Source organism: Trachypithecus francoisi, unplaced genomic scaffold (genome assembly GCF_009764315.1).
Source record: "Trachypithecus francoisi isolate TF-2019V2 unplaced genomic scaffold, Tfra_2.0 Lachesis_group2, whole genome shotgun sequence".
NCBI classification, from domain to species: domain Eukaryota; kingdom Metazoa; phylum Chordata; class Mammalia; order Primates; family Cercopithecidae; genus Trachypithecus; species Trachypithecus francoisi.
Genome location: NW_022681465.1, coordinates 51,438,758 through 51,465,642, shown reverse-complemented (window position 1 = coordinate 51,465,642; position 26,885 = coordinate 51,438,758). Strand labels below are relative to the sequence as shown.

The 26,885-nt window shown below is 36.2% G+C and overlaps 1 pseudogene; it reads right to left on the bottom strand.

The window, feature by feature from the left end:
- Positions 1-17,357: 17,357 nt before the first annotated feature.
- On the bottom strand, positions 17,358-17,755 carry LOC117064440 (annotated as a pseudogene).
- Positions 17,756-26,885: the final 9,130 nt, after the last annotated feature.

The window sequence follows — 26,885 nt, the reverse complement described above, 5'->3', positions numbered from 1 at the left end:
ATATAATTTAATGTACTGTACTGTATTGTTTATTGAGACAAAATAGCAGTAGCAAAAATATTGTATTTCAAAATGTTATTTTATAAGATTATTTCAATTGCTACCACCTCTTACCTATAATTTTTATTTTGGCTCAACGGCATTTATTACGTACAGACTCTAATAGGAGTTCTATCCAACCAAATTTTTTTCAAGACAAGAGATATCTACATCGAGTGGCAATTTGAACAATGCTCAGGATGCTGGCCATCACTCCATTCCTATAGTTAACTCGTGTACTTCCCTGCTTCAGCGATTTTAGAGAATCATATTTATAAAAGAGTAATATCTTTTAGCATTTTTAGAAAACAATGTCAAGATTGTTGAAATGGTTTAAAACACTATTTGAATTTCCTCTGTATCTCTCTATGTATTTTTTTCCAGTGGTATGTTTGATGTTTAATTTTATTTGCTATCTTATTAGTGAGGTAAAATTTAATTCATTTGGGCAACATTTTAATGTTATGGCATGATATTTGACCAATAAATGACATTTACTTCAATGTTATATACTAACTTAGTTTTATATATATATATACACACACACACATATACACACACATATATACATACACACATATACACACATACTGTTTGTATACATAAATGTATGTGTACACATGTATGTGTATACATGTACATGTATATGTGAATATATGTGTGTGTGCTATAAGGATTTTGTGTACCAAAATGTCTAAGGCTAAAGGCCATATGATTATGTAAGCAAACTCACAAATTTACAAATTCATTAATGAGCTGCTTAAGATAGATTTGGCTATTCTGGGACTTTGTTGGTTTCATATAAGTTTTATAATAGTTTTTTTCTGTTTCTGTAAAGAATGTTGTTTTTTTTTAGATATTGCATTGAATCTGTAGATTGGGCTATCATGGATATTTTAACAATATTGATCCTTCCAATTCATGAACATGAAATATTTTTCCATGATTTTATTTTCTCTTCAATTTATTTCATCAGTTTTTTATAGTTTGTTTTATAGATATCTTCCCTTTCTTTGGTTAATTCCTAGGTATTTAATTTTATGTGTGGCTATTGTAAATGGAATTACTTTTTAATTTTTTTCAGATGGTTCACTGTTGACACATAGAAATGCTACTTGGTTTTGTATGTTGATTTTGTATCCTGCAACTTTAATGAATTTGCTTATCAGTTCTAATAGTTTTTTTGTGGAGTCTTTAGGGTTTTCCAAATATCAGATTATATCATCTGCAAACAAGAATAATTAGTGGTGACAGTGGGCATTATTCTTGTGGTTCAGGTCCCAGAAGAAAGGCTTTCAGTTTTTCCCCATTAAGTATGATACCAGCTGTGGGTCTATCAAATATGGCTTTTGTTACGTGGAGCTATGTTCCTTCTATCCCTAGTTTTTTGAGGGTTTTTATCACAAAGAGGTATTGGATCTTATCAAATGCTTTTTTAGTATTAGTTGAAATACTCATATGGTTTCTGTCCTTCATTCTGTTGATATGATGCACCACATTGATTGATTTGTGTATGTTGAACCATCTTTGAATTTCTGGAATAAATCCAACTTTATCATGATGAATAAGTTAATATGTTTTTTATTTTTGTTTGTTTGTTTTGAGACAGAGTCTCGTTCTGTTTCCCAGGCTGGAATTCAGTGGCATGATCCTGGCCCACTGCAACCTCTGCCTCCTGGGTTCAAGCAATTCTGGAGCTTCAGCCTCTCAGGTAGTTGAGATTACAGGCGTGAGCCACCACACTTGGCTAATTTTTGTATTTTTAGGAGAGACAAGGTTTTACCATGATGGCCAGCCTGGCCTGGAACTCCTGACCTCAGGTCATCGTCCTGCCTCGACCTCCCGAAGTGCTGGGATTACTGGCATGAGCCACCAATCCTGGAGCCATGAATCCTGGCCTCTAATGTACTTTTGTTTAGGATTTTTGTTTAGGATTTTTCCATAAATATTCATCAGAGATATTGGCCTGTAGTTTTCTTTTCTTGCTGTGTGTTTTTCTGGCTTTAGTATCAGGGTAATACTGGCCTTAAACAATGAGTTTCAAAGTATTCTTTCCTCCTCTATTTTTTTGAACCGTTTCAGTAGAATTGGTATTAGTTCTTCTTTAAATGTTTGATAATATTCAGCAGGGAAGCCATTAGGTCCTGGGCTTTTCTTTACTGGGAGACGTTTTATTATGACTTCAGTTTTGTCACTTATTATTGGTCTGTTCAGGTTTTGGATTTCTTCTTTGTTCAATCTTGGTACGCTATATGAGTTTAGGAATTTGTCCATTTCTTCTAGATTTTTCACTTCATTGGCATATAGTTGCTCATAGTAGCCACTATTAATCCTTTCAATTTCTGCAGTGTCAGTTGTAATGTCTCCTTTTTCATTTCTGATTTTATCTTATATCTTCTCTCTTTTTTTTCTTAGTCTGGCTAAAGGTTTGTCCTTTTTTTTTTTTTAACTTTTCAAAAAAACAGCTTTTTGTTTGCTTGATCTTTTGTGTTGTTTTCTTCATTTAAATTCATTTATTTCTGTTCTGATCTTTATTATTTATTTTCTTCTACTAATTGTGGATTTGGTTTTCCCTTGCTTTTCTAATTATCTAAGATGCGTTATTAGATTGTTTGAAGTCTTTCCTCTTTTTTGATGTAGACAATTATAGCTATAAACTTCCCTCTTAGTACCACTCCTGGTGTATCCCACAGGTTTTGGTATGTTGTGTTTCCATTATCATTTGTTTTAATTTTTTTTCAATTTCTTTCTTAATTTCTTCATTAGTCCACTGGTCATCAAGGAGCATATTGCTTAATTTTCATGTATTTGTATAGTTTACAAAGTTTCTCTTGTTATTAATTTCTAGCTTTATTCCATGTGGTCAGAGAAGATGCTTGGTATTATTTCAATTTTTTCAATGTTTTAAGACTTGTTTTGTGACCTAACATATGGTCTATTCCTGAGAATGATATATGTGGTGAGGAAAATAATGTGTATTCTGCAGCCACTGGATGAAATGTCCTGTAAATATCTATTAGATCCATTTGGTCTGTACTGCAGATTAAGTTTGATGTTTCTTTCTTGATATTCTGTCTGGAAGATCTGTTTAATGCTGAATGTGGGGTGTTGAAGTTTCTAGCTATTACCATATTTGGACCTATCTCTCGCTTTAGCTTTAATAATATTTCTCTTATATATCGAGGTGCTTCAGCGTTGGGTGCGTATATATTTAAAAGTGTTATATACTCTTGCTGAATTGATGCCTTTATCATTATGTAGTGATCTTTGTCTCTTCTCATAGTTTTTGTCTTGAAATCTTTTTTGTCTGATACAAGTATAGCAATTCCTGCTCTTTTTTGGTTTTTCATGGTCATGAAATATTTTCTTCTATCCCTTTATTTCTTTATTTTCAGTCTCTGAGTGTCTCTATAGGTGAAGTGGTTTTTTTTTTTTTTTTTTTTTTTTGGCAACAGATTAATGGGTCTTGTTTTTTCATTCTTTCAGCGAGTCTATATCTTTTGATTGGATAGTTTAGTCCATTTACATTCAAACTTATTATTGATAAGAAAGGACTTACTCCTGCCATTTGGTTATTTGTTTTCTGGTTGTTTTGTGGTCTGCTCTTCCTTCTTTATTTCCTTCTTTTAGAAGAAGTTGATTTTCTCTGACAATATGATTTAGTTTCTTGCTTTTTATTTTTTGTGTCTCCATTGTATGTTTTTTGATTTGAGGTTATGATGAGGCTTGAAAATACTATCTTATAACCCATTATGTTAAGTGGATACGTTAACACTGTTTGCATAAACAAACGAACGAACAAGCAAAAAGAAAACTAATAAACATCCTATGCCTTAACTTTGTCTACCTGCTTTTTAACTTTTTGCTCTTACTATTTATATCTTATTGTACTACCTATACCTTGAAAATTTGTTGTAATTATTTTTGATTGGTTTAATCTTTCTACTTAGATAAAAGTAGTTTACAAACCACAGTTACTGTGTTATACTATTCTGTTTTTCTGTGTATTTACTATTACTTCAAGTTTTGTACCATCAGGAAATTACTTATTGCTCACTAATGTCCTTTTCTAATTAAAATATTCCCTTTAGAATTTCTTTTGGGACAGGTCTAGAGTTGATGAAATCCCTCAGTTTTTGTTTGATTGGGGATGTTTGTATTTCTCCTTCATGTTTGAAGGAACTTTTCAGCAGATACACTATTTTAGGGTAAAAGTTTATTTTTCTTCAGCACTTTATATATGTCATGTCATTGTCTTCCGCCATGTAAGATTTCCATTGAAAAGCCAGCTACCAGATGTATTGGAGACCATTGTATGTTATTGAATTTTTTTATCTTGTCGCTTTTAGGTTCCTTTCTTTATCCTTGAACTTTGCAAGTTTGAGTATTAAATGCCTTAAGGCAATCTTTTTTGGGCTAAATATGATTGGTTTTCTATAACTTCTTGTACTTGGTTATTGATATCTTTCTCTAGGTCCCTGGTGCCTTATTTAGTTCATTTGGTGAAGTTATGTTTTCCTGGATGGTGTGGATGTTATTAGATGTTCTTCAGTATCTGGGCATTGAAGAGTTAGGTGTTTATTACAGTGTTCACTGGGATTATCTGTAGCCATCCTTCCTGGGAAGGCTTTCCAGATATTTGGAAGGACCTGGGTGTTGTGATCTAAATTGTAACTGCTTTAGAGGGCACCCCAAACCCAGTAACGCTGTGGTTCTTGCAGACTCATAGAAGTACCACTGTGGCGATCTTGGACAAGATCTGGGAGGATTCTCTGGATTACCAGGCAGAGACTCTTTTTCTCTTCCCTTACTTTCTCCCATACTAACAGAGTCTCTCTCTCTGTGTTCCGAGCTACCTAAATCTAGGGCTGGAGGGATGCAAGCATCCCTGTGACTACCACTACTGTGACTGTGCTGGGTCAGACCTGAAGCCATCACAGTGCTAAGTCTCGCCGAAGGCCTGCTATAATAATTCCCTGGCTACTGCCTGTGTTTACTGAAGAGTCTAGATTTCTACAATCAGCAGGCCAGGCCTATGTCTTTCCCTTCAGAGTGGCAAGGTCATCTAGGCCCCAGATGTGTTCAGAGGTGCCACCTGGTAGTCAGGATTCAGGATAAAAACACTTTAGAAGTATACCTGCCATTCTAGTATACTACCCCTGAGCTGGCCCTCAAACCACAGTACATAATCCTTCCCACTCTTGCCTCCCTCTTCCAAAGGCAGAGGAGCCTCACCCCATAGCCACTGCCACCCCAGGCTATAAAGAGCACTGCAAGACTACCACCAATGTTCCCTTAAGAACCAAGGTACTTATGTCTACTTGTGTTAAATGCTGCCTGGCCTGGAACTCACCTTTCAGGGCAGTGGCCTCCCCTCTGGCCCAGGGCAGGTCCAGAAATTCCATCCAAGAGTCAAGTTCTGGAATCAGGGACCCCAAGAGCCTACTTGGTGCTCCACCCCACTGTGACTGTACTGGTACCTAAGGTGCAAGACAAAGTCTCCTTTGCTTTTCTCTCTTCTCTTCTCAAGCAGAAGCAATTTTGCCCCATAGCCACCACAGCTAGTAATGTACTGAGTCTCACCTGAAACCATCAAGTCTCAGAGGCTCACCTAAGGCCTTCCATACCCAACTACCTAGGTATCACTACTGGTTATTCAGGGCCTAAGGGTTCTTCATTTAGCAGATGATGAGTTCTGCCAGAACTAGGTCCTTTCCTTTCAAGGAAGTGGATTTCCTTCTGGCCCAGCGTGTATCTAGAAATGTTGTCCAGGAGCTAGAGCCTGGAATGGGGGCCTTACATCTCTGACCAGTGCCCTATCCTGCTATGGCTGAGCTGGCATCCAAGATGCAAGACAAAGTCCTCCCCACTCTTTCTTCTCCTTTCCTCAAGTGGAAGGAAGGGGTCTGTTTTAGAGCCACAAACTGCAGCCTGGGGTGATGGGAGGGGTGATGTCAGCACTGCCTTGGCTGCACCAGCTGGTGTCTCAGTAAGTCGCATCCCCCTACAATCCAGTCCTCTTTCTCTAGGTCTAGTTCAGCACTAGGACTCACCTAATAGTTGCAGTACTTATGGGATAGACTGCCTTTCAAGTTCACTTAGGGACACAGAGCACCGTAGCCCTAAGTGGTGAGGTTTGCAGGAACTCAAACCCTCTGCCCAGTGGGATCCATGATTCTGTTCTGGATAGGGCTAGTTTAAATGTTCCCTCTCTGGGTGGGCGTCAGCTGAGTTTGTTCCCGTTTTCTTTTCTTTTCTGCTTTAACAGGAAAACACTGAATTCAATGCCACACAATTGTTTGCTGTGCACTCCTCCAGTGCCCAGCCAGAGATGTGCTCTGCTTAAGGGGCTGAGGATAGGAAGGGGTGGCATCAGTGGCTATTCAAGACTATTCTTTCTATATTTTCAGTGCCTCTTTCCATGATACAAAGTTAAAACCAGTTAATATGAGTGCTCACCTGAGTTTTGGTTCTTATGAAGGTTTTTTTTTTCTATGTAGATGTTGCTAAATTGGCATCCTTGGTTGGGGGTGGCGGGGGTGATTAGTGGATTCTTTTGTTCCACCATTTTGCTCTGCCTCCCTTTCCTCATGGTGTAAATTAACATCAGGACAGTGAACTGCAGACTGCAGATGACTCCTTTTTATTTTATAGATTTTGTGAAAATATATACTGGGGCCTGGGCGTGGTGACTCACACCTATAATCCCAGCACTTTGGGAGGCTGAGGCGGGCAGATCACCTGAGTTCAGGAGTTCAAGACCAGCCTGGCCAACATGGTGAAACCCATCTCTACTAAAAATATAAAAATTAGCTGGGTATGGTGGCAGGTGCCTGTAATCCCAGCTACTTGGAGGCTGAGGCAGGAGAATTGCTTGAACCTGGTAGGCAGAGTTTTCAGTGAGCTGAGATTGTGCCACTGCACTCCAGCCTGGGCAACAGAGCGAGACCCTATCTCAGCAAAAAAAAAAAATAGTGTATACTACGTAAAGCTCACAAATCTTGAGTACAGTTTGGTGAACTTTTACATATGCACACACACACCAGAACAAATAAATAGAGTGTTATCAGCTCCCTGGAAAGTTTTCTTGGGCTTTTTTCTAGTCAATATCCTCCTGATTAAATAATCATTACTTTGAATTTTATCACTTTTTAGCCCATGTTTGATTTTTATGCATTTTAAATTTAATTGATATATGATTAAAAGGCATTAAACTGAACATATTTAAATTATACAGTTTGATTAACTTTGACACATGTGTATGCCTGTGAAGTCATGACCTCAACCAAGATAATATTTCCATAGCCCAATTTTGCCTGCTTTGTACAGCTAAATAGAATCAGGCAGAGTAAACTTTTTCAACAGTTTCTGCTTTCTTTTATTCATCATTATGTCTGTTAGATTCACTCCTGTGGTTGTGTTTAAGCATAGTATATTTTTTAATCTAAAAAATAACTGCTGTGGAGTATTTCATCATGTAAATAAATCTTGATTTATTTATACATTCTACTGTTGTGAGATATTTGGACTGTTTTACATTTTGCGCTATTATGAGTAAAGCCATTATCTACTTTCCTGCATATGTCTTTTGGTGAACATATAAACTCGATTCTCCTGGGAATATGCCTAAGGGAGATACTTAGGTTATGGGTTATATGTGTTTAGCTCTAATAGAAATTGACATAGAATTACCCAAAATGATTTTAATAATTTACATAACCATTGGCAATGCAGTAGTATGCTGGTTGCTTTACATCCTTGCCAGCATTTATATTGTAATTTTAAATATTGTATCAGCTCTGGTGATTTTGTACTGTTATCTCATTTTGGTGTTAGTTTGAATTTTTCTGATGGTTAATCGTGTTGACCACCTTTTCATATGCTTGTCTTTTGAAAATCCACTCTTATAAAGTGTCTTAAGACTTTGTACCATTTTTAGTGCACTTGTTTATTTGTATGGATTTCTAGTATTTATTTGTATATTCTAGATTTAAATTCTTTTTATATTATGTTTATTGCAGTTACTGTCACCATGACTAAAAAAAAAAGGGAGATGATTCAGGAAACAGATACTTCAACATAAGAAGGATGAAGGGAGTTCCTAAAATATGGTGAGAGAAAATACTAGAATAATTACTGTACAGAAGGTCCAGACAGCAACCCATCCAGACAATACAGATTGGGTTTTGTCAAGAGGAATTTTATTGAGAAGTAGATAAAGGTTGTGCTTAGATTTAGTGGTTTTCTAAAAAACTAGTAAATTAAAAGGGGAAAAATGATGTAGAAGAAATAAGAGATTGGTCTATAAGACAGAAGGTATTAATAATAATCTACATAGTCTAGCATGAAAGAATAACCAGTAATGATAATAAAAATACTGAAAGTTAGTTTTACACTAATTGTGATACAATGATATTGAAAAGATGGAGGAGTGACAAGTGGTATAAAAAAAGGTTGATTCATTACTACAAGAAGTAAATAATATTTACTGATGATTAATTCAAGTACATTTATACTATTTAGCAATATGCAAACTAAAACTAGGAAGAATTGAAATATTTTTGTCTGGGGAATACAAAGGGGTAATAGAAAAATGTGTGATAGAGAAACACATGCTTTTGTCTTAAGTTTTTAAAGATTTTTTAAAGCTATATACATTTATGTGTTTTTAAAAATGTATAATTCTATTCAAAAAAAGCGGAACTAGTTAAGAAACCTAAATGAGTGGTATGATTCTAGTTTCATGATTTAGAAAAATGTGGATTATTTGTCCTCCAAACAACCTGAAAGCAGACTCGGGTGACAAAGGTAAACGAGAGCAAAAGGAGCAATGAGCAAAGAGGAAAGAAAATTACAATCAGAATGTGCTTTCCTGAGCTCATGGACTGGAAAAGTTAGTTTGAATGTAAGCAGTACTGCTTACCTAAACTCTTATTGGTTAGGTTTGTCTTTACATAATCTGAGCTCCGAAGAAAATAGGATGACTTATTTTTTTGTTTCTTTTATTCATTTAATTTTATTTTATAATTGTATTTTGTTAAATCATTGACACCTATTTTTTTGATAAATCAATCTGCGTGACTATTTGTTCCCTAACTTAAGATCTTAAGTTTATGATTGAAAATGACATATATTTACATAAGAATCGATGTCCCTTTTAAGCACTTATAATAATGTAACTGGCAAAAGCAATTCTTTTATCTGTAAGCATAAAATTTCTCTACAATTTTATTCTATGTAACTTTTTCAAGTATCTGGAGGTTCCAATTTTACTTTCGGAGATAATATACTGCTAGATCCTTAATGTCACATAACTGGTAGGGACAACAAAAATTTAATTACACATGTCTCCAGTGATACTTTGCTACAACAAATATCACTAAGCATTCCATTGAATCTCAATATATTGCATTTCTTTTTTTCATTCCCAAATATATGTTCTCTAATGTGACCTACATTTTGTTCTAATTGTATCTGGTGATCTCAAATCTTTGAAGAGCCAGGTTATTTCATTGACTAATCTTCCACCAACTAAGACACAAATGATTAAGTCTCAGAAGGGAGTATTGGCCTAGAATTATTGTGAAGTTGTTAAGCATAACAACTCTGGGAAAATTCAAATGAGAAAACCCATTGACAAACATGTTATTTGCTTCTTTGTTTCAAATCCTTACTGAACTTGCTTAGAATTATAGAATACTCCTTCTTCTCTCTAGAGAAGACACATAGGGATCATGTTTTTTTTTTTTTTTTTTTTTTTTTTTTTATTATACTTTAAGTTCTAGGGTACATGTGCATGACGTTTATATCATGTATAACTCCCCAATGCAATCCCTCCCTCCTCCCCCCTCCCCATGATAGGCCCCAGTGTGTGATGTTCCCCTTCCCAAGTCCAAGTGATCTCATTGTTCAGTTCCCACCTATGAGTGAGAACATGCGGTGTTTGGTTTCTCTTCTTGTGATAGTTTGCTAAGAATGATGGATTCCAGCTGCATCCATGTCCCTACAAAGGACGCAAACTCATCCTTTTTGATGGCTGCATAGTATTCCATGGTGTATATGTGCCACATTTTCTTAATCCAGTCTGTCACAGATGGACATTTGGGTTGATTCCAAGTCTTTGCTATTGTGAATAGTGCCGCAATAAACATACGTGTGCATGTGTCTTTGTAGTAGAGTAATTTATAATCCTTTGGGTATATACCCAGTAGTGGGATGGCTGGGTCATATGGTACATCTAGTTCTAGATCCTTGAGGAATCGCCATACTGTTTTCCATAATGGTTGAACTAGTTTACAATCCCACCAACAGTGTAAAAGTGTTCCTATTTCTCCACATCCTCTCCAACACCTGTTGTTTCCTGACTTCTTAATGATTGCCATTCTAACTGGTGTGAGATGGTATCTCATTGTGGTTTTGATTTGCATTTCTCTGATGGCGAGTGATGATGAGCATTTTTTCATGTGTCTGTTGGCTGTATGGATGTCTTCTTTTGAGAAATGTCTGTTCATATCCTTTCCCCACTTTTTGATGGGGTTGTTTGTTTTTTTCTTGTATATTTGTTTGAGTTCTTTGTAGATTCTGGATATTAGCCCTTTGTCAGATGAGTAGGTTGCAAAAATTTTCTCCCATTCTGTAGGTTGCCTGTTCACTCTGATGGTAGTTTCTTTTGCTGTGCAAAAGCTCTTTAGTTTAATTAGATCCCATGTGTCAATTTTTGCTTTTGCTGCCGTTGCTTTTGGTGTTTTAGACATGAAGTCCTTGCCCATGCCTATGTCCTGAATGGTGCTACCTAGATTTTCTTCTAGGGTTTTTATGGTATTAGGTCTAACATTTAAGTCTCTGATCCATCTTGAATTAATTTTCGTATAAGGGGTAAGGAAAGGATCCAGTTTCAGCTTTCTACTTATGGCTAGCCAATTTTCCCAGCACCATTTATTAAATAGGGAATCCTTTCCCCATTTCTTGTTTTCTCAGGTTTGTCAAAGATCAGATGGCTGTAGATGTGTGGTATTATTCTGAGGACTCTGTTCTGTTCCATTGGTCTATATCTCTGTTGTGGTACCAGTACCATGCTGTTTTGGTTACTGTAGCCTTGTAGTATAGTTTGAAGTCAGGTAGCGTGACGCCTCCAGCTTTGTCCTTTTGACTTAGGATTGTCTTGGCAATGCGGGCTCTTTTTTGGTTCCATATGAACTTTAAAGCCGTTTTTTCCAATTCTGTGAAGAAAGTCATTGGTAGCTTGATGGGGATGGCATTGAATCTATAAATCACCTTGGGCAGTATGGCCATTTTCACGATATTGATTCTTCCTATCCATGAGCATGGTATGTTCTTCCATTTGTTTGTGTCCTCTTTGATTTCACTGAGCAGTGGTTTGTAGTTCTCCTTGAAGAGGTCCTTGACATCCCTTGTAAGCTGGATTCCTAGGTATTTTATTCTCTTTGAAGCAATTGTGAATGGAAGTTCATTCCTGATTTGGCTCTCTGCTTGTCTGTTACTGGTGTATAAGAATGCTTGTGATTTTTGCACATTAATTTTGTATCCTGAGACTTTGCTGAAGTTGCTTATCAGCTTAAGGAGATTTTGGGCTGAGACAATGGGGTTTTCTAAATATACAATCATGTCATCTGCAAACAGGGACAATTTGACTTCTTCTTTTCCTAACTGGAAACCCTTGATTTCTTTCTCTTGCCTGATTGCCCTAGCCAGAACTTCCAACACTATGTTGAATAGGAGTGGTGAGAGAGGGCATCCCTGTCTTGTGCCAGTTTTCAAAGGGAATTTTTCCAGTTTTTGCCCATTCAGTATGATATTAGCTGTGGGTTTGTCATAAATAGCTCTTATTATTTTGAGGTACATTCCATCAATACCGAATTTATTGAGCGTTTTTAGCATAAAGGGCTGTTGAATTTTGTCAAAAGCCTTTTCTGCATCTATTGAGATAATCATGTGGTTCTTGTCCTTGGTTCTGTTTATATGCTGGATTACGTTTATTGATTTGCGAATGTTGAACCAGCCTTGCATCCCAGGGATGAAGCCCACTTGATCATGGTGGATAAGCTTTTTGATGTGCTGCTGAATCCGGTTTGCCAGTATTTTATTGAGATTTTTGCATCGATGTTCATCAGGGATATTGGTCTAAAATTCTCTTTTTTTGTTGTGTCTCTGCCAGGCTTTGGTATCAGGATGATGTTGGCCTCATAAAAAGAGTTAGGGAGGATTCCCTCTTTTTCTATTGATTGAAATAGTTTCAGAAGGAATGGTACCAGCTCCTCCTTGTACCTCTGGTAGAATTCAGCTGTGAATCCATCTGGTCCTGGACTTTTTTTGGTGGGTAGGCTATTAATTGTTGCCTCAATTTCAGAGCCTGCTATTGGTCTATTCAGGGATTCAACTTCTTCCTGGTTTAGTCTTGGGAGAGTGTAACTGTCCAGGAAATTATCCATTTCTTCTAGATTTTCTAGTTGATTTGCGTAGAGGCATTTATAGTATTCTCTGATGGTTGTTTGTATTTCTGTGGGGTCGGTGGTGATATCCCCTTTATCATTTTTTATTGCGACTATTTGATTCCTCTCTCTTTTCTTCTTTATTAGTCTTGCCAGCGGTCTGTCAATTTTGTTGATCTTTTCAAAAAACCAACTCCTGGATTCATTGATTTTTTGGAGGGTTTTTTGTGTCTCTATCTCCTTCAGTTCTGCTCTGATCTTAGTTATTTCTTGCCTTCTGCTAGCTTTTGAATGTGTTTGCTCTTGCCTCTCTAGTTCTTTTAATTGTGATGTTAGAGTGTCAATTTTAGATCTCTCCTGCTTTCTCTTGTGGGCATTTAGTGCTATAAATTTCCCTCTACACACTGCTTTAAATGTGTCCCAGAGATTCTGGTATGTTGTATCTTTGTTCTCATTGGTTTCAAAGAACATCTTTATTTCTGCTTTCATTTCGTTATGTACCCAGTAGTCATTCAGGAGCAGGTTGTTCAGTTTCCATGTAGTTGAGCGGTTTTGATTGAGTTTCTTAGTCCTGAGTTCTAGTTTGATTGCACTGTGGTCTGAGAGACAGTTTGTTATAATTTCTGTTCTTGTACATTTGCTGAGGAGTGCTTTACTTCCAATGATGTGGTCAATTTTGGAATAAGTGCGATGTGGTGCTGAGAAGAATGTATATTCTGTTGATTTGGGGTGGAGAGTTCTATAGATGTCTATTAGGTCCGCTTGGTGCAGAGATGAGTTCAATTCCTGGATATCCTTGTTAACTTTCTGTCTCGTTGATCTGTCTAATGTTGACAGTGGAGTGTTGAAGTCTCCCATTATTATTGTATGGGAGTCTAAGTCTCTTTGTAGGTCTCTAAGGACTTGCTTTATGAATCTGGGTGCTCCTGTATTGGGTGCATATATATTTAGGAGAGTTAGCTCTTCCTGTTGAATTGATCCCTTTACCATGATGTAATGGCCTTCTTTGTCTCTTTTGATCTTTGATGGTTTAAAGTCTGTTTTATCAGAGACTAGGATTGCAACCCCTGCTTTTTTTTGTTCTCCATTTGCTTGGTAGATCTTCCTCCATCCCTTTATTTTGAGCCTATGTATGTCTCTGCATGTGAGATGGGTCTCCTGAATACAGCAGACTGATGGGTCTTGACTCTTTATCCAGTTTGCCAGTCTGTGTCTTTTAATTGGAGCATTTAGTCCATTGACATTTAAGGTTAATATTGTTATGTGTGAACTTGATCCTGTCATTATGATATTAACTGGTTATTTTGCTCGTTAGTTGATGCAATTTCTTCCTAGCCTCGATGTTCTTTACATTTTGGCATGTTTTTGCAATGGCTGGTACCGGTTGTTCCTTTCCATGTTTAGGGCTTCCTTCAGGGTCTCTTGTAAGGCAGGCCTGGTGGTGACAAAATCTCTAAGCATTTGCTTATCTGTAAAGGATTTTATTTCTCCTTCACTGATGAAGCTTAGTTTGGCTGGATATGAAATTCTGGGTTGAAAATTCTTTTCTTTAAGAACGTTGAATATTGGCCCCCACTCTCTTCTGGCTTGTAGAGTTTCTGCCGAGAGGTCTGCTGTTAGTCTGATGGGCTTCCCTTTGTGGGTAACCCGACCTTTCTCTCTGGCTGCCCTTAAGATTTTTTCCTTCATTTCAACTTTGGTGAATCTGGCAATTATGTGTCTTGGAGTTGCTCTTCTGGAGGAGTATCTTTGTGGCGTTCTCTGTATTTCCTGAATTTGAATGTTGGCCTGCCCTACTAGGTTGGGGAAGTTCTCCTGGATGATATCCTGAAGAGTGTTTTCCAACTTGGTTCCATTTTCCCCCTCACTTTCAGGCACCCCAATCAGACGTAGATTTGGTCTTTTTACATAATCCCATACTTCTTGCAGGCTTTGTTCATTTCTTTTTCTTCTTTTTTCTTTTGGTTTCTCTTCTCGCTTCATTTCATTCATTTGATCCTCAATCGCTGATACTCTTTCTTCCAGTTGATCGAGTCGGTTACTGAAGCTTGTGCATTTGTCACGTATTTCTCGTGTCATGGTTTTCATCTCTGTCATTTCGTTTATGATCTTCTCTGCATTAATTAGTCTAGCTGTCAATTCTTCCACTTTTTTTTCAAGATTTTTAGTTTCTTTGCGCTGGGTACGTAATTCCTCCTTTAGCTCTGAGAGGTTTGATGGACTGAAGCCTTCTTCTCTCATCTCGTCAAAGTCATTCTCTGACCAGCTTTGATCCGTTGCTGGCGATGGGCTGCGCTCCTTTGCAGGGGGAGATGTGCTCTTATTTTTTGAATTTCCAGCTTTTCTGCCCTGCTTCTTCCCCATCTTTGTGGTTTTATCTGTCTCTGGTCTTTGATGATGGTGACGTACTGATGGGGTTTTGGTATAGGTGTCCTTCCTGTTTGATAGTTTTCCGTCTGACAGTCAGAAGGACTGTCTGTTGGTCTGTTGGAGATTGCTTGAGGTCCACTCCAGACCCTGTTTCCTGGGTGTCAGCAGCAGAGATTGCCGAAGATAGAATATTGCTGAACAGCGAGTGTACCTGTCTGATTCTTTCTTTGGAAGTTTCCTCTCAGGGGTGACTCCACCCTGTGAGGTGTGGGGTGTCAGACTGCCCCTAGTGGGGGATGTCTCCCAGCTAGGCTACTCAGGGGTCAGGGACCCACCTGAGCAGGCAGTGTGTCCGTTCTCAGATCTCAACCTCCGCGTTAGGAGATCCACGGCTCTCCCCAAAGCTGTCAGACAGAGTCATTCGCGTCTGCAACGGCCCCGCTCTTTCCCCTAATGGACTGCAGCTGTGCGCTGTCCGCAGCGGTAGAGTCTACAGAGACAGGCAGGCTTCCTTGAGCTGCTGTGAGCTCCACCCAGTTCGAGCTTCCCAGCGGCTTTGTTTACCTACTTAAGCCTCAGCAATGGCGGGCGCCCCTCCCCCAGCCTCGCTGCTGCCTTGCGGATAGATCGCCGCAGACTGCTGTGTTAGCAGTGAGGGAGGCTCCGTGGGCGTGGGACCCTCCCGGCCAGGTATGGGATATATTCTCCTGGTGTGCCTGTTTCCTTAAAGCGCAGTATTGGGGTGGGAGTTACCCGATTTTCCAGGTGTTGTGTGTCTCAGTTCCCTGGCTAGGAAAAGGGATTCCCTTCCCCTTGCGCTTCCAGGTGAGGCGATGCCTCGCCCTGCTTCAGCTCACGCTGGTCAGGCTGCAGCAGCTGACCAGCACCGATTGTCCGGCACTCCCTAGAGAGATGACCCCAGTACCTCAGTTGAAAATGCAGAAATCACCGGTCTTCTGTGACGCTCGCGCTGGGAGTTGGAGACTGGAGCTGTTCCTATTCGGCCATCTTGCTCCGCCGGGATCATGTTTTAATTCATTTTACTGACTGTCCTTCTACACCCTGCCTCCACCAGCTGACAAGTAAAAACATAAATTCCCGGTTGCCATTACTGGGACTCATTTCTAGACAATGACTGAGAAGTTTCAACAATAGCTTTACGTTAGAATCACATGGGGAACTTTAAAAATACATCAGGTCTTTTGCCTTAACCTGAATAATTATAAGTTTTGGGAGGAAAGGCGCTATTCAGAATTGGGTTGTTTGTTTGTTTGTTTGAAGTTGCTGTGGAGTGTGAGAAACACTGTAAAACAAGTAAATCCTGTTTAACTTAAGGATCTCTCTTCTCTAACACACCATTAAGACTAAATGCATCTTTCCTTTCATCGCTGTTTACCTCTCCGATTAATAAGCAAGACTCTAGGACAATTTATATTATCTCATACTATCTTCATAATAAGCTATAATGCTATTCTGCTTTCCCTAGTTACTACCCAAATTCTCCTTCTGTAAACTCTGGGATTCCTAGTCTATAAGCAGTAAACTGCCCTCTACCTTTAAGCCCTTTAAATATATTTTTTTTTTTTTTGCCTTAAGGAAGCATGGCTGCTCCATGTCAATACCATATGGCCCATTGTTATACTTTATTTGATGTGAAGTGAGTTCTTTAATGAGAGCATAGCTGTGTGAGATAATACTATGATGGTTGAAAAGACATTTTGTAAATCCACAAATGGTAGTTCTGGTAGAAGCACTGCATGCAGGGAAGGAAATCCATATAGAAAGTAAATATCTGTTACAGTAAGAACCAACTGCTGCCTCTTCCATGAGGAGACCAGTCCAATGTAATCAACCTACCACCAGGTAACTGACATATCACCCCAGTACATCATGCCATATTTGGGACTCAATGCTAGTCTCTACTGACGACACGTGGACATTTTCAGATTTCGTTATGTTCGAATGTATATAATGAGATATCTGGGAGATGGGGCCCAAGTCTAAACATAAAATTCATTTGTGTTCCCTATGTGATTTATACACAGAGCCTGAAGGTAATTTTATGTAGTATTTTCAACACTTTGTCCATAAAACAAAGTTTTGCTGCATTTTGACTGTGACCCATCACATGAGGTAAGGTTTAGAATTTTCCACTTGTAGTAAAATGTCAGCTCTCAAAAATTTCAGATTTTGGAGCATTTTAGATTTTGGATTTTTGAATTAGGGATGGTCAAGCTCTATTATAAACCAGTTTTATTTTAATTTCCTTGATTTTTATTGTATATGTAATTATATGTATGTTTATTTCATGTCTTGCCACTTTATACCTATGTAAGATAATTCGTTTTTTAATTCATTATACTTATTAACTTTCTTATATTAGAATTTAATAGATTTGATGATAGTAATTTTCTGTTTTCTATCACATGAAAGTTTTTAATTTATTAATCTTCTCATGAAAAATCCACAGTGGGCACAGATAACATCATTGCAGCACCTTTACTCCTTCGGTTTTTTGCAAGCACCAATATTGGCTTTTGCAGTCCCCCTGACTTTCTTCATTCTGTTGTGTTCCTTTCATTGCTTTCTTGAGATCTTTTTCTTCTCATACAGGCCATGTCTTGCAAGTCTAAGTTTGGGTTCATTTTTCTTTGCATAATCCAGGTGTCATAAATCATGCCAAAGCCAGTTGTCTTTCCACCACCAAAATGAGTTCTGAATCCAAATACAAATATGACATCCGGTGTGATCTTGTACGTTTTGGCTAGTTTTTCCCGAATTTCTGTCTTAGGCACTGTTGGCTTCCCGGGGTGAAGGACATCAATGACTATTTGTTTCCTCTGAAGTAGTCGGTTGGTCATGAATTTTCTAGTGTGGATAGTTATGGTGTCGTTCATGGTGGTGGTCTATCTCAATAGTAATTTTCTTATATTTTAATTTTGCTATTTTTCATTCTGCAAAAAATGAAAGTTTTTATTTTAAGCTGACTTTTTTGATATGTGTGTTTCATCTAATTGCATCAAGAGTAAGAATATTATCTGTTGCTAGACTTTCAATGTTATATTTCATTTTTCATGATTAACATGTTAGTCCACTTGGACCCTCTTATATCTTGTTATGTTTTATAACTATGCACTTTGTGATAGAATTGATGATGTATATGTAGACTTTTTCAGATTGAGGTACTTTATGTGAAACCATGCAAAATATTTCCTCACTCAAGGTGGGCATTTGGTGTACTTTTTCTTTTTCATCTATCATTTTGTGCTATTTATTCATGCTTGCTCTTTTTTTTTTGTATTGATTTAATTTTATTTGCTTCAAATTATGATACCTGCTATGGCTAGAGCGTTCTCTTTCTGCCATGCTTTTAAGTGGTCCTGTTTCTGACTATTTTCACCCATTCAACCAATTTCTGGGCCTAATGAAATGGGCAAAAGCCTTAAAAAAATGAAACAGCCCATTTTACTTTACCTTCCTTTATTGCTTTTGTAGGAAGTTTGTAAATTCATTAGTCATCTGAGTGTTGGCTGCTAACAGAACTTTGTGTTCTCTTGGTCTGGTGAGGTAAAATATAGCTAACCAGGTTGGAAATGGTGGAAGGAAAAAAGTGTTATAAAAATCTGAACAGGATAAACTCACATTTGAATGAGAAACCAGAATATCTACATATTTAGACAGCTTTAAGAAACATAATTTTCAACTGTTTCAAATTTACCTCAGAGCTTGAGAAATTAGACTGTATTCAAATTAAAAATATTTGCTCTTTGGAATGGCTGTAAAGAAAATCAAAAGGCAAGTCACAAAAGAGGAGAAAATATTTAAAATGATAAACCTAACAAGCATCCAGAAGATAGTCTTGTTACAGCTCAATAAGAAGAAGGCAAACATTTGAAAATGGGCAAACCGTTTAGCAGATACTTCACAAAAGAATATAAATGTCCAATGAGCATGTGAAAAAATACTCAACAGCATTAGTCATCAGAATTACAGATTAAAAAGCACAATGAGATACTGTTCCACACACATGAGAATGGAGGAAAGTAAAGAGGCTGATAATACAAAATGTTTATGAGGACTTGGAGTAACTGGGAATCTCATACCCTGTTAGCAGAAAGTAAGATGATATAATAATTTTGGCAAGCTATTTAGCAGTAACCTAAAATGTTAAATGTATACCTACCTAAAGGTACAACCATTTGACTCCCAGAGATGTATCAAAGATAATAAAAACATATGTCAATACAATGTGCACAGAAATGTACATAGCCGTTGTAATCACAGTAGCTCAAAACTGGAAACAAACCAAATATACACTATTAAATAACTTAAATAGTTGAAATGTATTGTATTTCCATAAAGTTGATTTAAAAATCCTGGAGTGTCTTCTTGTTTATTTTGTGTTAAAGTTAAGTGAGAGGCAAACTCTATTCATAGCATGTTGAAAAAGTAGGAAAAAAGGTGAATATTATTTTTCCCTGACTTTCTCCTTTAAATGTTTGATACTATAACACAAGACACACATCTAATAGTTTTCTGCATATATTCAGACCACATGCATGTCAAAATAGGTGAAAATGTTTTAAAATACATTTGGCTCACTATATGATTTGGTACATGGAATTAGTTTAATCATATATCTCAACATATGATTATGCAAGGTGCTATATGAACTCAATTCGTATTTGAGATTATATTTGTGTCCAAGCTACAAAGAGCTGAAATGACTGAAATGTCAATTTCCCTATGTCTAAATAACTTGTTTTTATGCACAGTGCGATACCTATTAAGTCTTTTTCCTAAAGGAAGTTATTTTTCGGCACAACAATTTCCTGCTGGTTTTTCATATGGTTCACTTTCCTGTACTGTTATATTTGAAACTGCATCATTACTGTTGCAGAATATGAACTCGTGATATGTGATGATGCTTTGAGGTAGAAACGCTGCAAATGAGAGTTAAGTCATAATACTTCCTCATCCTTGTCTTCAGTTTGGGGAATGAACATATTTTCTCTCTTTCTCCTCTCCATTTGTATGTAGCTATAAAAGATCTCTGTGTTCTGGGATTGGATCTTTCTGTTTTTCCCAAGAATTAGTAATTGTAAATACTATATTTTCATATCTGTTTCACTGCCAAGGCTCCTCTCTGTTGTAAAAATTCAGTTTTAAATTTTAGGTTGCATGCAGAATTTTTTTTCATAGACAATCGAGTTAAGTAGCAGAAGGATTTTACATGACAAATAGCAATTTCTTCATAGCTTTCCTGAGAGGAAGAAGAATTTTCATAAAGATGGAAATACTAGGGAAAATTTCAGTAAAGGCCATATCAGAAAATAAAATAGAAATCTAAAATAAATCACCTTCACTACTCCATTGCCAAACAATGTCTTGAGTAAAACTGGGAGGAATATTACCAGAGTGTTCCAGTGTATAATAATTTTGGTATTTTTTGCTTCATATATAGCACTAAAATCTACTAGGGTTTGAAGTTACCCTCTACATTTTTTTCATTTGTATAAGATAATGTAGTCTGAGTTTTTAAAAAGTCAAATAAGCAAGATTTTATTTTTCTTGTACTTACCAAAATAGAACAAACTGAATAATAAAATTATTAGCTATTTGACTGGTATTAAAACAACTTTCACAAGAGAATTATTTTATTTATAAGCTCCATGTATTGAATTAGTAGAAGTATAATGTTCTCATCTTGTAGCTTTTGGAATACCTAATATATGCTGAATAGTTTCTATGGAATATACATAATGTTAAATAACAATACTACCTGAAGTTTTTATAATCTAATTACAGCGAATCAGTTTTTATAAGCTAAATAAATTAAATCTGGACACATGTGAAGGACATTTAGACTGAATTATCAATTACAATATTATAATATAAATTAATTCTGAATCAGATAATTCCACATTGCTATTACTAAAGTCATTTACAAATGTAGAGTTGAAGCTTAGAGAGACTAATTAACTCATATAAAAACATGGAGCTTTTAAGTGGCAGGCTAGAATTGAAATGCTGGTCTATATGACCCCAGGACTCAGAACCTTTTGACTGCTAATTTTATATCATCCACTTTACTTGTCTTTTGAAACCAGTAACCTTTCCAGACTTACGTGGCTTCCCAAGAAGTCTTCTGGCTGTCTACATCACTGAATGAAGTGCTTCTGAAGGTCTTCTGTTCAGATTTCAAGACAGCAATAGGACAAGGGGATGACTATGTGCTCTCCTTCAGGGGGAGAATAGCAGTGATGATTTCGATGCTAATCCCCATTTTCTCTGATTCCTTTACTCCATGGACTTAGCTCCAAATTCCTCTTGATATAATGTTGTCTCTACAAAATGTCAAAATAATCTTGCTTACATTCTCTTCACCTGACAGTGGTTCTGACATACAACTAAATGCAACTTATTAAGAGTACTGCCATGTATAAAGTATAAATTAGAACATGAAAGGCCTCTTGTTATATAAATATTTTCTGCAATTGTTGTCCTTTAAACTAATGTTTCAAGGTGACTGTAACTAATCACTGCACAAAGCTGTGACATCAGGACATTAAGAATAAAGGAGTATAGTACTGAATTTTTCACTTCAGTATTCAGGAGACAGTGAAGTTATTTTAGCCAAATATCCAAATACTATGAACATCTTATTAGAGTCAAAATTGCTTTCTTTATTTTTAAGAGGTTATTTTCAATATGTGTTTATGTGTATTAATTTCACTAGCTTTATGATACCTGACATGCATGGCTGAATTGCAGCTGGTCATGTCTACATCTTACCATGCATATTTCTATTACATCTCTGTTCAGAGTGGGATTGATTTTTTTCTTCGTCTTTACCATCATGTGTTTTATCTTTCAGTGCATGGACTACCCTGGCTTTTTAAACAATGTAACGATGACAACAGTAACAACAACAAAATAACCACCTCAGTATTTATTAGAATTGATGTTAAATGCTTTAAATGTATTATTTTACTTAGTCCTCAAAGCTGTCTTACTATTTCCATTTTAAAAATAAACTAACCAAGATTTTGGGAGGTGAAAGTCCCAGAACAATGTTACATCAAGAGGAACTGTTAGAGCGGGGAATGCAAATGAAGTTCATGTGCAAGGCCCCAATAACCTTTCAACTACTGAAGCTTCATTGCCTCAGTGATCCACTGAAGCAGTATTTCCCACCTTCTCCCCTTCAATTACTTCGATGAGACTCCCTTCTCAGTCTAATGATCCCGATTCTTATTTTGCAATACAGTCTGTCCAAATACATGCCTGAAATTCTGTTAACAAGAGACCATATAATTTAACATAAAGAGTATGGGTCCACTCAGGAGCAGACGAACCTGGGGTGAAGTCTCATCTCCCTTACTGATGATTCACTACAGGTAATGGAATTGGCTTGTTTATAATCTAGTTTCTGATTTGTAAAAGGGAATCATAATAGTTTAATCTAACTCTGGGTTTGAACATTAACTAGGGTAAGGCAAACAAAATTTGAGGCTACTGCCTGGGGCCTAGTAGGTTGTGTGTCATTATTTTCTATTCCTTTTCACTTCGTTTTTACTTATCTTCTATATGTGTCTCTTATTTTCTTCCAGAGGCCCCACTTCCTGGCCCTCAGACGCTTGACCCTGGAGCTAAGGAAATTAGAATATCCTGAATAGGGATTGTGATATTTAGATTATCTGCATGGATACTGGACACATATGTTCCTTTAAGCAGTCAAACTAGGGTGTGTGTTTGAGTTGTTGTTTGAAGGAATATTGGTTTATTGCATTAACTTTTATTTTACCTATAATAATACCTATTGTTTCTGGAGTATTTGCAATTTGCCAGGCTTTGTACTGAGAGCTTATTCCTCATTATTTGCTATTATCCTACCAAAAACTTTAGCAGGCAAGTAAATTTATTTTTCACAACTTTCAGATGAGGAAACCAGTTTAGAATGGTTAAGTAATTTTTCCAAGATCTCATAGGACTTACTCTGGCCTAGAGTCCAACTGATGCCCTCCGAGCCTTCATTTCCAACCACAACAAAATATACCGGCTCAACCTTTACATTTATATGGCATGTTCTACAGAAGTTTGAAAGTATTGTCTGGAGTTGGTTCTATTTGATGTTTGATTTTATACTTAAAATTTTATCATTGAAATATTCTGTCGGTGTAGCTAGCAAAAACACATATATTTATTCAACACATATATTTGTTCAACTTGGTTGAACACTTCTGACACGGAGAAGATCATTTTACTGATAAGAAGAGTAGTAGGGTTGAGCCCTCCAGGTATTCATCAATGTTTCCTGACCTCTAAAAGAGGTGTAGCTAATTAAATCAATCATGTTTTAAACAGTGTTCAATTTGCTTAGTGTAATTTAGAACTAACCCATTTTGATAGCAAGATAAGCCATAGCTAAATCAATTTTTAAACAGTGTTCTCCCATTTGGCTAATTGTAACTTTGTTTAAATGAAGGAAAAATAAATATATGATGTTTATTTCTTGGATTAATATAAATTAATATAGATGTGGCTAAATACAAATTATTAAAGAGACAATGCATTATGTTCATATGTTACTTGACATTTACATGGCTTAGATAAGTGCACTGACATTGCTGTTTTAATGCTTTTCCAATGTGACAGATTTCCAAAACTGAATTCTTAATATTGATGAGGTAACTTTAAGAAACATTTAAAAAATTCTAAATATACTCTTCCTTTCCGGAGGGCTAGTAATTATTGTATATTATTTAAATTAAAGTTACATGTCTGACAGCATCTCCTATGTAAAACAGAGTTAACTCCACTGAAACTATAGGTCACCTACAGATATTCATTATTGTGTGTGAATGCTAAAGATGAGATAATTCATTTAAAGGTGTATTTTTGTAATAGTGCCCAAGTGAGATGCCTACAAATTAAACATTTGGCAAAATTCCTTAGATAAATGGAAGAGGTCATTCTGAAAATTTGGTTTGGTGAATTTTAACAGCTGCACTATAAACTGTAATTGCAATTTAAACAACCTCCAATATCACCCTGGAAAGATCATAACCTGCTTAACCAGCCACCCCTCAGTGCTTGAAGAGACAGCTATAATTTTATAAGCTTCTGGAGAAACTTCCTCAATTATTGCTTGACTCCATGGTCATTGTTACATGTAACTGATTCAAAAGTTAAATAAGATCTATGGTGATCTGGTTTGGATTCATGTCCCTGCCCAAATCTCATGTTAAATTGTAATCCTCCATGTTGAAGAAGGGGCCTGGTGGGAGGTGATTGAATCATAGGAGTGGATTTCCCTGTTGCTGTTTTCATGATACTTGAGTTAGTTCTCTCCAGATCTGGTTATTTAAAAGTGTGTAGCACCTCCCCCTTCTCTCTTTTCCTTCTTCTCCAGCCATGTAAGATGGGCCTGCTTCACCTTCACCTTCTGCCATGACTGAAAGTTTCCTGATGCCTCTCAGCTTCCTATATAGCCTGAGGAACTGAGTCAATTAAACTTCTTTTCTTTATAAATTACCCAGTCTCAGGTAGTTCTTTATAGCAATACAAGAATGAGCTAATACCTATAGTCTGTGAGAGCAAAACAAAACAAAACAACCCTCAACACTGAATTCCTAATGTATCAACAGAGCAAATGTAGTTAACATACTTAAATAATAAGTTAAATTTTGGGTTGATCGCAGTGGCTCATGCCGTAATCCCAGCACTTTGGGAGGCCGAGGTGGGTGGATCACTTGAGGTTAGAAGTTCGAGACCAACCTGGCCAACATGTTGAAACCCCATCTCTATTAAAAACACAAAAATTAGCTGGGTGTGGTGGTGCATGCCTGTAATCCCAGCTACTGGGGAGGTTGAAGCAGGAGAATCACTTGAACCCAGGAGGCAGAGGTTGCAGTGAGCTGAGATCATACCACTGCAGTCCAGACTGGGTGACAAAAGTGAGACTTTGTCTCAAAAAAAAAAAAAAATTAAATTTTTCACATGAATATTCTATGGTTGTTTTTTAGAAAACTCTGAAGGTAGCATGTATTTTCAGAATATATTTTGTCCACATAAAAATAGTATATATTTTATGATAGTTTTAACGTTATGACTTTTAGAAAAATTAGGTTTATAATATCGTGTTTCTTTTTCATTGGGAAATTCAAAAGCAAAGACATTCTTTTAGAAACAACATGAAGTCCTAAACATAATAAATCATACTCAAAAGTATAAAAGCTAAAATAGACACAAAAAATACCTGTTGATTTTTAAAACATAGCATTAATAACAGTTCACATCAGTCAAAAGAAAAGTCATAGAATGATATAAATTTTTAAATGGCAATTTGATTGTTTTGTGAAATAGGAAAATATAGAGCTAGTGACCATTATGCCCTTATTTTACAATTTGGCTAATTTCAAATTTTTAAATTAACTTTTATTATATCATATGGTCTATTTCTGTCCTTTTCATTTTACTTCTAGACATTTTCATTTTTTCAAAAAAACTTCGACATACATAGATATCAGACTGTGTACCTGTTGAAAGAGATTTTGGTTTTTAACAAAAATACTGTGGCCATTTAACATGTTGAGTTTTTCTACATTTTGAGCTATGGTATATCTGTATTACAGTAAATATAATTAGTAGTGTGGAACACACTCCTAAAATCAAGAAAATGTGAATACAATGGATACCAAATAAATTTAGTAAAAAATTTTTCTGTCATTAAAAAAATGTTAAGAAATCAATTTACTCTAAATAGGTGTTTTTGAACCTGATACTGGAATACGATATGAAGTTGCCTGAGTCAGTGATGAAGTTATATTTTAAATGGATGCTACATATCATGCATCCAATTCTCAAGGAAATAGTTTTTTTCTCCAAATTTCAAATTTCTATGTTCAAAGTTAAATAATGGCACGAATATTTTCTTAGACCTTTATTTGTCATCTTAATGTTTTCTTTAGATTAGTATAGACAATTGAGTAAAATTTTATAAAAGACACTGAAAATCTCTTCTGCAATGGCATATACATTCAATAGTATATGAATGTATATGTGGTAAGAGCATTTTAAAACATGAGTATGCTTTCCTATAAAAATGCCAAACTGGGACATGTTTCATAATAATGACTGAATTTGACTATAACAGTCCATACGGCCTTTTTTCATTTATTTACTCTTATAAAAATAGTAAATTTAAAAAAAAAACTAATCTTTGTGCTAAACTTTAGTGTGTAAGTGCTTTCAAATATGCTATCAATTTATTTACATTATAATAATACTTTCACTGAAATTCTTATCTTGGCTTAACGGATGAGAAAACTAAGGCCCAAACACTTCTAAGGGTCATCAATTTTTTATCCATATATTAGAAAAAAAGTTCTGAAACTCAAATTCTAACCGTTCAGCCTCATTCTTTGGTCTTTTTTGTTATGCCACCTAAAACATATTTTTAAGAGATGCTAACTCAATTTATTATTCTCTCTGATAACATCTTTTTAGATAACAGATAAAATAATAAATGGAGTGTAAATTAGAGGTAGTACTGTATACAAAAGAATAATTTGGATAATTCAAGTTAATAGATGTGGCAGGCAAAAATAAACATAGGCACATACAATTTCCATAGCACCACTCAGGAACACATTGGCAATCTGAAAAAAGTTGCATGAGCATGCCACTTATAAAATGACAGCACTCCATACAATCAATTCACAGTAATCTCAAATCCCGTGGATACAATTATTCTTTAAAGCAAGAAACAGTTTTAGTTTAAGAAGGCAGAAAAAAATAACTGACAGAAAGATGAAGCAAAAAAAAAAAAAATGTTTTTCACAACCCAAAGATCTCAGTTTGTGAAGGGATTTAACTTGAAGCTTGGTGCTGACCCTCTGATGCACTCTGAAGGGGTGAGCCAAACCCTTAGAGATGTTACATTTTTGACATTTCATTAGCCACAGATCTTTCCTTTCTTTTCAGTAGAGCCAAGTGAAAGTTACAGATCCCATGACTCGCTGC